Consider the following 12,884-nt stretch of genomic DNA (forward strand, 5'->3'; position numbering starts at 1 on the left):
TTGAACCTGGGGCCTTCCCATTGCCAAGCAGATGCTCTGCCACTGAGCCACCATGCTGACGCTCTCCTTCAAATTCTGCCTGATCTATGCCGGCTGGTGATGGATTGCATGTATCCGCTTTAGTGAGTTCACAGAAGGCTTTTGAGCATTATCTCTGTGGCATTAGACCCGACTGGACCCTCTTCTCCTGAAACACGCCTTCCTCAGGTTCTCCCCTGCCCAAATCTCCAAGAATTTCCCAACCAGGAGTTGGCAACTCTAGATCCTACTTGGGAAGTATGTTTTTCCCCCTGCTGTTCTCCATAGCACTGTGATGCCTTTGTGCACCTCCTGGTGTTCCCCGGGATTTTTTCTGATCTTTCTGAAACCTGCTATGCTGTGAAGTTTTGGGAAAGGTTGTAGCAAAGCTTGGCTTGCTGCCATGAGGGCAGGAAATTTTCCATTTTCCCAGCCACTGCAAAAACAGGGGTAATTTGACCTCCCTGCCACCAAGGGGCTTATTTGTCTTTTTAATCAGTAATTGAACATCATCATACTGTGATAACAGTAATAATCCGTGTATCAGGTTCTCTGAATTCCCTGCTTACGTGGAGAGCCAGCATGATGTAGTGGTTAAGAGTGGTGGTGAACTGGGATTGATTCCCCCCTCCTCCACACGAAGCCAGCTGGGTGACCTTGGGCTAGTCACAGTTCTCTCTGAACTCTCTCAACCTCACCTACCTCACATAGGGTTGCCAGGTCCCTCTTCGCCACCGGTGGGAGGTTTTTGGGGCAGAGGCTGAGGAGGGCCATCTAGGTCACTCTGAGCTAGGGTTGCCGGCTCCAGATTTGGAAATACCTGGAGATTTGAGGGGTGGAGGAGGGCGGGATTTGAAGAGGGGAGGGACTTCAATGCCATAGAGTCCAATTGTCAAAGCGGCCATTTTCTCGAGTTGCAATAGCGGGAGATCTCCAGCCACCACCTGGAGGTTGGCAACCCTATATCCATCCCTCATAATGAATGAGTTTGACACCCCTGTGTTAGGAGGCCATCCATCAGTAGGGTTGCCAACTGCCAGGTAGTAGCTGGAAATCTCCTGCTCCAATAGAGATCCGTGCACCTGGAGAAAAATGGCTTCTTTGGCAATTGGACACCATGACATTGAGGTCCCTCCCCTCCCCAAACCTCGCCCTCCTCAGGCTCCACCCCCAAAACCTTCCGCCGGAAGAGGGACCTGGCAATCCTATCCATCAGTCATCAGGATGATTTGAAGATAGGTTAGAATCCCAGCCTTGCATGTTTGGAAGCAAAAGTTGACTGAAAATGCCAGCAGGGCAGAAACTGCATGCTATGGATAGAGAGGTTGGCAACTGTACTCTGAGCGTGTGTGTGTGTGTGTGTGTATAATGTGCCATCAAGTCACAGCCAACTTCCGGCAAGTGAGAAGCAGAGGTGGTTTGGCCATTGCCTTCCTCCGCAAAGTTTTCCTTCCACGTATCGCCCCGCCTTAGCTGACGAGATCTGACGAGATTGGGCTATACCTAGGGTTGCCAGGTCCCTTTTCACTACCGGCGGGAGGTTTTGGGAGTGGAGCCTGAGGAGGGTGGGGTTTGGGGAGGGGAGGGACTTCAATGCCATAGAGTCCAATTGCCAAAGCAGCCATTTTCTCCAGGGGAACTGATCTCTATCGCCTGGAGATCAGTTGTAATAGCAGGAGATCTCCAGCTAGTACCTGGAGGTTCAGTACAGGAATCCAGCCATAAATGATGCCAAATATATTCTGTAAAGGTTTAGCCAGAATATATTTGGCATCATTTATGGCTGGATTCCTGTACTGAATTTCTCATCTTTTGGTAATTGTACAGAGGTGTCTGATTTTTCCTTCAGTACCTGGAGGTTGGCAACCCTAGGTAGGGTTGCCAGGTGCCCGGTAGTGGCAGGCAAACCCGAGGCAATTCACCCCTCTGCCTGCCAACCACCTGAGGGTTGGCGGGCAAATGTGCACGAACGCGCGCAGCACTTCCGGTTTACAACTGGAAGTGCCGCCTCGCGAGGGGCCTTTTCCTCTTAGTTTGAGTGATAAAGGGCCGCTTTACCACTCCAACTAAGAGGAAAAGGCCCTTTGCAAGGCGGCACTAAACTGGAAGTGCTGCGTACGCACATTGGTGCGTGCGCGCATGCGTACGCACAATTGCACCCACAGCCCCATAGCCTCCCGCTGGAGCAGAGGAGGGACCTGGTAAGCCTAACTCTAGGCTATACCATGCCACCTTCCCCTCCCCCACTCTGCACATACATGCATTTAAATATATGCACATGAACGCTAGAGCTGGCCCAGCTGGCCCTCAGATGCATTGCAGCTCCAGAGGTATGAACTGAATTCTGGATTGCATATTGCAAGACAATGAAGCCTGACCCTTTTGACCCCTCCAGTCACTGCCCTTGGGGCTGGCTGGAACGGGCTCCTTTCGCTTGCTCATACAGAAGATTCCCCCGCCCCGAAGAGTCACCCAGGGAGATTAGCTTTCCCAGAAAACACACCACACTGTCTGTAGCAACCAAGACTTTGCCACCCCCCTACCCCCCCGGGTAGGCGTAGAAAGGTCAGGCGTGCTTTAAATAGGCACTCGGCAGAGGAGTAATCCTCAGTAGAGTTTGGCTGACTAAGAGAGAATTAATTCCACATGGGATCCCTCTTGCTCCCCCTTTAAGGAAGCGCCAGGCCAAAGGCACGTGGACAAGGGGGAAGATACAGGCAAGCGTTTTGTGTGGGACAACAGCAGTCAGAGACTTTCTTCAGCTCACACCGGGGGACAGAACGAGGTGGTCGAGTTCTGGGGTAGCAAGGGGAGACGGTACCGCTTCAGGGTGCAGGATTGAGCGGGATGACCATTTCCAGTGCTTATAGAGTTGCCAACCTGCAGGTACTAGCTGGAGATCTCCTGCTATTACAACTGATCTCCAGACAATAGAGATCAGTTCACCTGGAGAAAAGGGCCGCTTTGGCAACTGGACTTGATGGCATTGAAGTCCCTCCCCTCCCCAAACCCTGCCCTCCTCAGGCTCCAATCCGAAAAAACCCCGCCAGTGGTGAAGAGGGACAGCTTAAGGTTGCCAGCTCCGGGTTGGGAAATACCTGGAGATTTATTTATTCCTTCTTCTTTTTTTTATGACTCTTATAACCCACTCTACCCCAGCAAGCAGGACTCAGAGCGGTTTACACAATCCACAAACATATAGTAAAACAAAATCACATTAATGCAGCCCTAAACAGACTGAAATTATAATTCCAATTCCTGATGGTGCATAGGGTTGCATATAAAGGCAATTTGAGGGTGGAGCCTGAGGAGGGTGGAGTTTGGAGAGGGGAAGGACTTCGATGCCATAGAGTCCAATGGCCAAAGCGACCATTTTCTCCAGGGGAACTGATCTCTGTTGCCTGGAGATCAGTTGTAATAGCGGGAGATTTCCAGCCACCACCTGGAGGTTGGCAAGCCTACCAATGCTATATTTTAAACTCCCTTTCTGATTACTTGGTGGGGCCAGCAATATGTGTGTGTGTGTGTAAAGTGCAGTTAAGTCGCATACCATCATTTAAAAAAAAAACCTCTCAAGCAAATGTGGTCAATGAATGGTTCACTTGTTTAACCTGGATTATTACAGGGACAATAAACAATTGTTAATTCTGCTTCTTTTAGCTATAAAACTTGTGTTCTAAATGCTTATAATGTATTTTCATCTTCTAATGGATATTTTATGGATTTTACTTGATACTGTGATTGTACTGTTTTATTTGTTTGCTGTTTTTATTGTTTTGCTAGGGTTTTGAGCTAATGCAATAAAACTGTTCCGAATGGGGAGAAAACCCAAAGAGAAAACCAAAGTTTTGTTTTTTTTAAAGTAAATAAAAACTGGGCAAATGGGGAGGAGCTGTGGCTCAGCGGTAGAGCATCTGCTTGCCATGCAGAAGGTCCCAGGTTCAATCCCTGGCATCTCCAGTTAATGAGGACCAGGTAGTTGACATGAAAGACCTCAGACTGAGACCCTGGAGAGCTGCTGCCAGTGTGAGTAGACAATACTGACTTTGCTGGACCAAGGGTCTGATTCAATATAATGTATAGGGTTCCCAGGTCCCCCTGGCCACTGGAAAGGGATGGAGGGTAGGGTTGCCAGCTTCAGGTTGGGAAGTTCCTAGATGTTTGGGGAAGGACAGGGACCTCAGTGGGATACGCCATAGAGGCCACCCTCCAGAGGCCCAGCATGATGTAGAGTTAAGAGTGGTAGACTTTAATCTGGTGAACTGGGTTTGTTTCCCCACTCCTCCACATGAGCAGTGTACTCTAATCTGGAGAACCAGGTTTGATTCCCCACACCTCCACATGAGCCGTGGACTTTAACTTGGACAACATGGTTTGATTCCCAGCTCCCATGAAGCCAGACGGGTGACCTTGGGCTAGTCATAGTTCTCTTAGAGCTCTCTCAGCCTCACCTACATCACAAGGTGTCTTTTGTTGGGAGAGGAAGGGAAGAAGATTGTAAGCCGATTTGATTCTCCTTTAAAAAGGTAAAGAAAATTGACATATAAAAACCAACTCTTCTTCTTCTTCTTCAAAGCAGGTGTCAAACATAAGGGGGCTGAATCTAGCCCCTTGACAGCTCTTATCCAGCCTGCGAGCCAGCCAATGCAGCCCCCACCCCCAGTCCTGAGGGGACAATGATCAAAGACGGTTAAATAAAAGAAAATACTGTAAGGTCGTTTATGCATGGGTACTTTCACTCACGTTCACCCCCCGGTCTGAATCAGTTGTTCCTTGGAGTTATGCATGAGTTTTCCCTCCATTAGAGATGACCTCGTGCCCAGCCCTCGCAATGTCCAGGTGTTCCCATTCCTCTGTTAATCCAACTCTTCCCTCTTCCCTGAGCAAAGCCGGGGCAAAATCTCTGTGCATAAGCGAAAGTGTGGGCTATGAAAGCTTGGTTTCGCTCAGAGCCAATTACAATGCAGCATGTCCTGAGGCGGAGACTCAAATGCTTCCTGCTTCCTCAGAGCTCTTTCTGAGTACAAGAAAGGCTTTTAAAAACCGAGTCTTGGATCTCTGCTCCTCTTCCAGATTGCTCCGTGTTTTTGTTGTTCTTAAAGTGCTTTTTTATGTGGCAATTGGGTTTGGGGGGATTTTCTCTCACAGTAAGCACTACAAGCAAGCCAATTAAAAAGCAGCATTTAGAGGGGCGGGGACTTGATTTGAACTTGGAGACTGCTGGTGCATAGATTCCCAACAGGAATTGCGGGCAACGAACCTCTGTTAAAACTCTCATGTATACATGACCTAAGAGTGTAATTGTGTTAAGCATGTTTGTATTTTAAGTAAAAAATAAAGTAAAAAATAAAATCTTTAATTGGCTTTCCTATAAAGTTTGTATCTCCGGTCCCTGGCGTTAAATTTTATGGTACACTTGGCCCGGCCCTACCAAGTGACATTTATATCATATCAAGCCCTCGTAACAAATGAGTTTGACATCCCTGCTCCAAAGCTGTCTCCAGGGGAACTGATCTCTGTAATCCGGAGATGAGCTGTAATTCCGGGGGATCCCCAGCTTCCACCTGGAGGCTGGCATCCCTAATAAGACCAAAAAAAAAAAATTACAATAATGTGCTGATGAAAGGAAGTTAGCAAAAAGAACAGCAAGGCAGACCACAAAAATCATATGTGTTAAAGCCGGCAGAGACTTCACGGCAATGATGCATACAAAAAAATTCCTGATTACAACTGGGGTTGCCAGGTCCCTCTTTGCCACTGGAGGGAGGTTTTTGGGGTGGAGCCTGAGGAGGGCAGAGTTTGGGGAGGGGAGGGACTTCAGTGCCATAAAGTCCAATTGCCAAAGCAGCCATTTTCTCCAGGGGAGCTGATCTCTATCAGCTGGAGATCGGTTGCAATAGCGGGAGATCTCCAGCCGCCACCTGGAGGTTGGCAACCCTAATTACAACACACATGATTTTTGTGGTCGGATTTTTGTGGTCTACGTTGCTATCCCTAATAAGGCAGCAGTATGTATTCATCTGTGACTGTTTGTTCAAATCAGAGGGTTGTTTCCCACAGATCTGACTGTTCTGCTACTTGGTGTGGTTTCCTCTGGTGCCAGGAACCTCAGAGGAAGGTTCTTTGCACAGGAAGAAAGCGCCACTGCTACTGGAACAGATCCGCAAGGATCCGACCCAGGGCAAGGACTTTTTACAAAGAGAACGACAGATGCCCCTTTGAACACGTATTCTCCATTAGCCTCTGAAGGCCTCTATCGCCTTGGGACTCCACCAGCTTTTTCTGCAGCGGAGTCCACACTGGAGGAAAATGAAGAGTGGCAAGGCAGGCGGGAGGGCAGGGAGAGGGGAGGGGGCTATTCAAAGGCGCTGCCGCCAAAGGTAGACTTTAGACCTGTTCACCTCTGTCGCCCTTGGCTGTGCATGCAGCTTGCCCTCCCCCGTAGGTTTTCCAACTCCTCAATCTTACCTTAACGTAGAAACATATAGCTGGAAGTGACTTCAAGGGTCATCTCGTCCAACCTCCTACACAATGCAGGAAATTCACAGCTACCTCCCCCCCCCCACTTAGTGTTGCCAACCTCCAGGTAGTTTAGAAAATTGGCGGCACGAGGCCTCTACAAATAACACGGTGCAATAAATTCTCATACACCATATAACAGTTAAACATTCAAAAATATTTACTGGGCATTAACGTCATGCCCCAAGATAAACCAAACATAAGCAAAGCCAAATATATACATGCAATATAACATAAACATCTAATAGTCTGAAAGGTATACAATAAGAATTGCAATTCGACAACAGAGCCACAATAGTTCATGGGCAGAAAGCCTCAAGTGAGTTGCAAGCACCCGGAGGCGGACCTGCCGAGGTCCGGATGAAATTGACCAGCACGAAGGAGTCATGTCTATCGGGTGCTAAGAAGACCTCGGAGAATTCAGAGGTAGAGGACATGAGACCAGTCACCTCACGTTTCACGGTGGCTTCATCAGCTCATTTATGATATATTTGCAAGTATTCAATAGCAAACTGTACTGTATGCTGCTGGTAAATCACCTTGCAGCCAAACGCATGCGTTCAATCTTGGCTGAATCCTGGCTTGAAACAGGGAATAAAGGAGGCTAAAGCGACCATGCGTTTCCACCCTATGTCTGAGTGCATTGAGCACCTTATGTGGCCCTCTATGGCTTATGCACATTGATAAAACATCACACAAAAGAAATTTTGGGTGTAGGGCTGTTATTATCATAGCAAGTTTTGTTTTTTTGCAGTGTTGTTATTAGTAGGTCTGTGCCCATCAGTTGTGTCAAGCCACAAAAGAATGGAAGGAACCTTTCGGCACTTTTGCAAATTGCAAACACAGGAAAACATTGCAGGATATCCAGTGCCAGCCACACCTGGTAGGTTCTCTCTCCCCGCATGGAGCCAGTCCCCCCCCCCATCAGAGTGTGAATCCTCCAGATCCGGGCCTGTTCCTCAGGTCTGGACCATCTGCCAGCCATTCATTTCCAAAACAAAAGGGACGGCGCTATTAATAAACCACTCCAGAGAGCAAAGAGGGAGAGGTGCTCAATGATTGCCCTGTTTAGACGCAATCGTTTTGGGAACACAAGCACGGTGCCAAAAAAAAAAAGAAAAAAGAAAAAAAAGCTTTTCCACACAAACATATTTTTAAAATACTTCTCCCCCCCACCGAAAAATTCAAAATGCTTTTTTTTTTAAAAGAAAAAAGAACTACTTTCTAGAAGGCGTGAAAAGAACATCAAGCCAGACAGAAGGCTGAATCAATTTGGGACATAAGAAGAGATCAAAAGTCCATCCAAAACAGCATCCTGCTTCCTCGCCCAATCCGGAGTATTCAAAGATAGACTGCCTCTCAGCATAGAGGCCCTATTTAGCTACTGATCGATCTCATGATCTATGATCAAAACCTATTCTAATAAGGAAAGTCTCATTCTAGTCTGGCACCTTGTTTCCAAACAGCACGAAGGCAATAGGCCTCTCCCACCTCTCCTCCACTAACCAGTATTGAGAGGTAGACTGCCTGTTTATATGGAGGTTCCAGGTAGCCACTGGTCGATCTCTCCTTCTCCATGAATTTTTCTTCCGCTGTTTCAAGCGAAGCTTCTGGCCATCACCACTGTCATGTGGCAGTGAATTCCACAATTTAATAATAAATCACATGAAGGGCTTTCTTTTGCAGATCCTGAATCGAATCCCTCATCAATTTCACAAAGTTTTAATAACCAGAATTGCAGCTTTTCAAACTGGATCAAGAATGGAACCTATCTGGGCATGTGCAGAGAGTTTTTCCTCCTGCCATGGAGCCAATCAGGGTGCAGTTTAGGGTTGCCAGGTCCCTCTTTGCCACCGGTGGGAGGTTTTTGGGGTGGAGCTCAGCCCTAGATCCAGGATAGGGTTGCCGACCTCCAGGCACTTGCTGGAGATCTGCTATTACAACTGATCTCCAGCCAAGAGAGATCACTTCACTTGGAGAAAATGGCCGCTTTGTGACATTGAAGTCCCTTCCCTCTCCATACCCTACCCTCCTCAGGCTCTGCAGCAAAAACCTCCTGCCAGTGGCGAAGAGGGACCTGGCAATCCTAATCCAGGATTGACTACTACCCCCAAGTAGGGTTGCCAGGTTCCTCTTCACCACTGGTGGGGGGTATTTGGGGCGGAGCCTGAGGAGAACGAGGTCTGGGGAGGGGAGGGATTTCAGTGCCATGGAGTCCAATTGCCAAAGTGGCCATTTTCTCCAGGTGAACTGCTCTCTATCAGTTGTAATAGCGGGAGATCTCCAGCTAGTACCTGGAGGTTGGCAACCCTGCCCCCAATCTAGAGCCAAATTCCCAACCAATATATCAAAATTTCTACACAGGATCAGAAAACGGACCGTGCCTTGCATTTCCGGGAGTCGGTATAGATGCTCCCACGTTGTTGACAAGACTCGGATTCCAACCCTTCCCCAAAAGCCAGTCGTTTCTCCAATTCCAGGATCCGATTTCTCTACTCTTAAACACCAGATACTCCCTGCAGCGTAATCTTTCCAGCCCCTTCATACAAATGAGGAATGGAGATGTGTGGGTAATTTGGGGTGCGGTGAAACAGGTAAGAGTTTGACTCGAGATCTCTACAATTGTTTTTGATATCCTGTCTCTGCAGGCAGTAGCTGAATGGTAGAGCCTCTCCTTGGCATGCAGAAGGTCCCAGGTTCAATCCCCCGCAGCTCCAGGCAGCTCCAGTTCAAGGGACTAGGCAAGTAGGAGATGTGAAGGACCCCTGCCTAAGACGCTGGAGAGCCGCTGCCGGTCTGAGTAAACAATACTGATTTTGATGGACCAAGGGTCTGATTCAGGATAAGGCAGCTTCATGTGTGTTCATGTGCCTCTCAGGCATTGCCCGATTCAAAGGACATAAGGGCTGCAGGATCGGAAGAGAAATGTTCTCTCTCTCTGATGACGCTCCGAGAAGCAGAGCTGGCCATAATTCCATCTCGTACAAAACTGCGCAAGAAACCCCAAAGCTCATGTCATTTATGTATTTGATTAAAACCCTGACACATTCTAAGTTTGCCAAGCCACAATGTTGACTCACGATCTCTTAACAGTTTGAGCATCACTAATTTAGAATCATAGAATCGTAGAATTGGAAGGTACCACCAGGGTCATCTAGTCCAACCCCCTGAACAATGCAGGAAATTCACAACTACCTTCCCCGCCACACACCCCAGTGACCCGTACTCCATGCACAGAAGATGGGGAAAAAAATCCTCCAGGATCTCTGACCAATCGGCCTGGAGAAAAATTGCTTCCTGACACCAGCGTGGTGTGGTGGTTTGGAAGGAACAGTGGACTCTGATCTGGAGAACTGGGTTTGATTCCCCACTCCTCCACATGAGCTGCGGAGGCTAATCTGGTAAACTGGATTTGTTTCCCTACTCCTACACACAAAGCCAGCTGGGTGACCTTGGGATAGTCACAGCTCTCTTAGAGCTCTCTCAGCCCCACCTAACTCACAAGGTGTCTGTTGGGGGGGGGGGGAGGGGAAGGGAAGGTGATTGTAAGCCAGTTTGATTCTGCCTTAAGTGGTGGAGAAAGTTGGCCTGTAAAAACCAACTCTTCTTCTTCTTCTTCAAAGTGGCGATTGGCACTACCCTGGGCATGCAAGAAAGGGCTATGAGAGCCAAGCACTGACACAACCCTTCCTGCCCTCCCCATCTTGAGCAGCCTAAGTTCACATATTCAGCATTGCTGGCAGATGGCCATCTAGCCTCTGCTTAAAAATCTCTAAAGAAGAAGAGCCCACCACCTCCCGAGGAATTAAAATTGCAAGAACAGCTACACAGGATCAGACCGTCTGCCCACCTAGTCCCCCCTCCTGTCTTCCACACAGCAGACACCTCCAACAAGACTACCAGCAGAGCACAAATCCCCTCTTGTTATTTTCCAGCTGTGGGTATCCAGGGGTAGACCACCTCTAAAGGTCCATTTAGCAATCCTGCCTAACAGCCATGGATATAAGCTCTCTTTCTGCACAAATTTGTCTTAACCTTTTATAAAATGCCATCATTACATCTTGTGGCACGGAGTTCCCCAAGTTAACAGTGGGATGCATTCAGAAGTTCTACATCTGGATTCGCAGTTCAGGACACACAATGAACACTGCTGGACCAGACCAAAGGTAGAAGAAAAAGAAGAGTTGGGTTTTTTTATGCCGACTTTCTCCACCAGTTAAGGAAGAATCAAAGCAGCTTACAATCGCCTTGCCTTCCCCTCCCCACAACAGACACCCTGTGAGGCAGGTGGGGCTGAGAGAGAGCTGTGACTAGCCCAAGGTCACCCAGATGGCTTCATGTGTAGAAGTGGGGAAACAAATCCGGCTCCCCAGATGAGCGACCAAGGGTAGCCAGCCACAAGCTAGGCATCCCCTTGCATTGCGGCGTAAACTCCAGGGTAGGCTGCCCATGTCCATGGAGGTTCCATTTACAAGTCATGGGTCTTAAAAAGGTAAAGGTAAAGGTCCCCTGTGCAAGCACCAGGTCATTCCTGACCCATGGGGTGATGTCACATCCCAACATTTTCTAGGCAGACTTTGTTTACGGGGTGTTTTGCCAGTGCCTTCCCCAGTCATCTTCCCTTTACCCCCAGCAAGCAATGGGTTTGAGCCACTGATAATCACGATCTTACCTAACCCGCTTTAATTAGGGATAGAAGAACTGCTTTGCAAAAATCAGATTAAGATTACATCTTGTGGCAGGGAGTTCTCCAAGTTAACCGTGTGATGCATTCAGAAATTCTACAACTGGATTCTCTTCGTGCCCTGATGAGAAGCCCACAACCTGGCAGAAAAGCAACACCCCCACCCCCATTAGCCTCTGGTAATATGGAGGCTCTATTTAATTATTGTAGCCAAGAGCTGTCAATAGACATCTCTCTCCTATACCAGAACAAAGGACCCTCTCCAGTCCCGTATCTGCCTGCTTCTCAGGAGCTGCCAGATGCATACGCGAAGGCCACAAGCTGGCCATAAAAGCAGTCCCAATCCTGCACCCATTGTATTCCCTACTACTACGTATGGGTGTGAAAGCTGGACAATGACGAAAGCTGATAGGAAGAAAGTTGATTCCTTTGAAATGTGGTGGTGTTGGAGGAGAGTGTTACAGATACCGTGGACTGTCAAAGAAACAAATCAGTGGGTTATAGATCAAATCAGGCCTGAACTGACCCTAGAAGCTAAAATGACTAAACTGAGGCTGTCGTACTTTGGTCACATTATGAGAAGTCAAGAGTCTCTGGAAAAAATAATAATGCTAGGAAAAGTGGAAGGCAGCAGGAAAAGAGGAAGGCCCAACAAGAGATGGATGGACTCTATAAAGGAAGCCACAGCCCTCAATTTGCAAGATCTGAGCAAGGCTGTTAAAGACAGGACGTTTTAAAGGACATTGATTCATAGGGTTACCATGAGTCAGAAGCGACTTGACGGAACTTAGCACACACATCCTGCACCCAAGAGATAGACTGCCACTGTGCTGGGAGGTTTCACTGAGTTCTCATAGCTAAAATGGGTGCTGGTAGACCCATCGAAGAACACGCCTTTCCCAAGGTCCACCCAGACTGGTATCTTTAGCAAACATCCTGAAAACTAGTAGAACTTTCATCTGTAAATTAGCCTGCGGACCACTCTCCCCACTCCTCGCTTGGCACAGGGAAGGAAAACTTGGGGGGGGGGGAGCATTGGCAGACGTGGGGCCTGCTGCCCATGTTGTTATGGGGAGGCAGAAAAAGGAAACTGGAGGGGGGACACAGCATCTAAGAGGTGCTCTGGAAGTTGAAAGGGCTGGGCAGGGTCCCTAGGGTGAGCGCTTTGGGTCTCGGTCACTTTGCGACAGCTCTGTCCTTTTCTAAAGCAGCCTCTCTCATGAACACATGAAGCTGCCTTACACTGAATCAGACCCTTGGTCCGTCAGAGTCAGTATTGTCTACTCAGACTGGCAGCGGCTCTCCAGGATCTCAGGCAGGGGTCTTTCACATCACCTACTTGCCTAGTCTTTTAACTGGAGATGCCGGGGATTGGACCTGGGACCTTCTGCATGCCAGGCAGGCTCTACCACTGAGCTGCGGCCTGCAGAGACAGGATATCAAAAACAATTGTAGAGATCTCAAGTCAAACTCTTACCTGACCCTCCTGCTTCAGCGCACCCCAGATTACCCACACATCTCCATTCCTCAGCTGTATGAAGGGGCTGGAAAGATTACGCCGCAGGGAGCATTTGGTGTTTAAGAGTAGAGAAATTGGATCCTGGAAATGGAGAAATGACTGGCTTTTTGGGAAGAGGTGGAATCTGAGTCTTGTCAACAACGT

At 48.3% G+C, this 12,884-nt stretch overlaps 1 non-coding gene across 1 annotated transcript; it reads left to right on the forward strand.

The window, feature by feature from the left end:
- Positions 1 to 3,906: 3,906 nt before the first annotated feature.
- Positions 3,907 to 3,978, forward strand: TRNAG-GCC (transfer RNA glycine (anticodon GCC)). Its single transcript has one exon. It is a non-coding gene; the product is annotated as a tRNA-Gly (tRNA).
- The last annotated feature ends 8,906 nt before the right edge of the window (positions 3,979 to 12,884 follow it).

The sequence above is a fragment of the Euleptes europaea genome, chromosome 2 (genome assembly GCF_029931775.1).
Source record: "Euleptes europaea isolate rEulEur1 chromosome 2, rEulEur1.hap1, whole genome shotgun sequence".
NCBI classification, from domain to species: Eukaryota; Metazoa; Chordata; class Lepidosauria; order Squamata; family Sphaerodactylidae; genus Euleptes; species Euleptes europaea.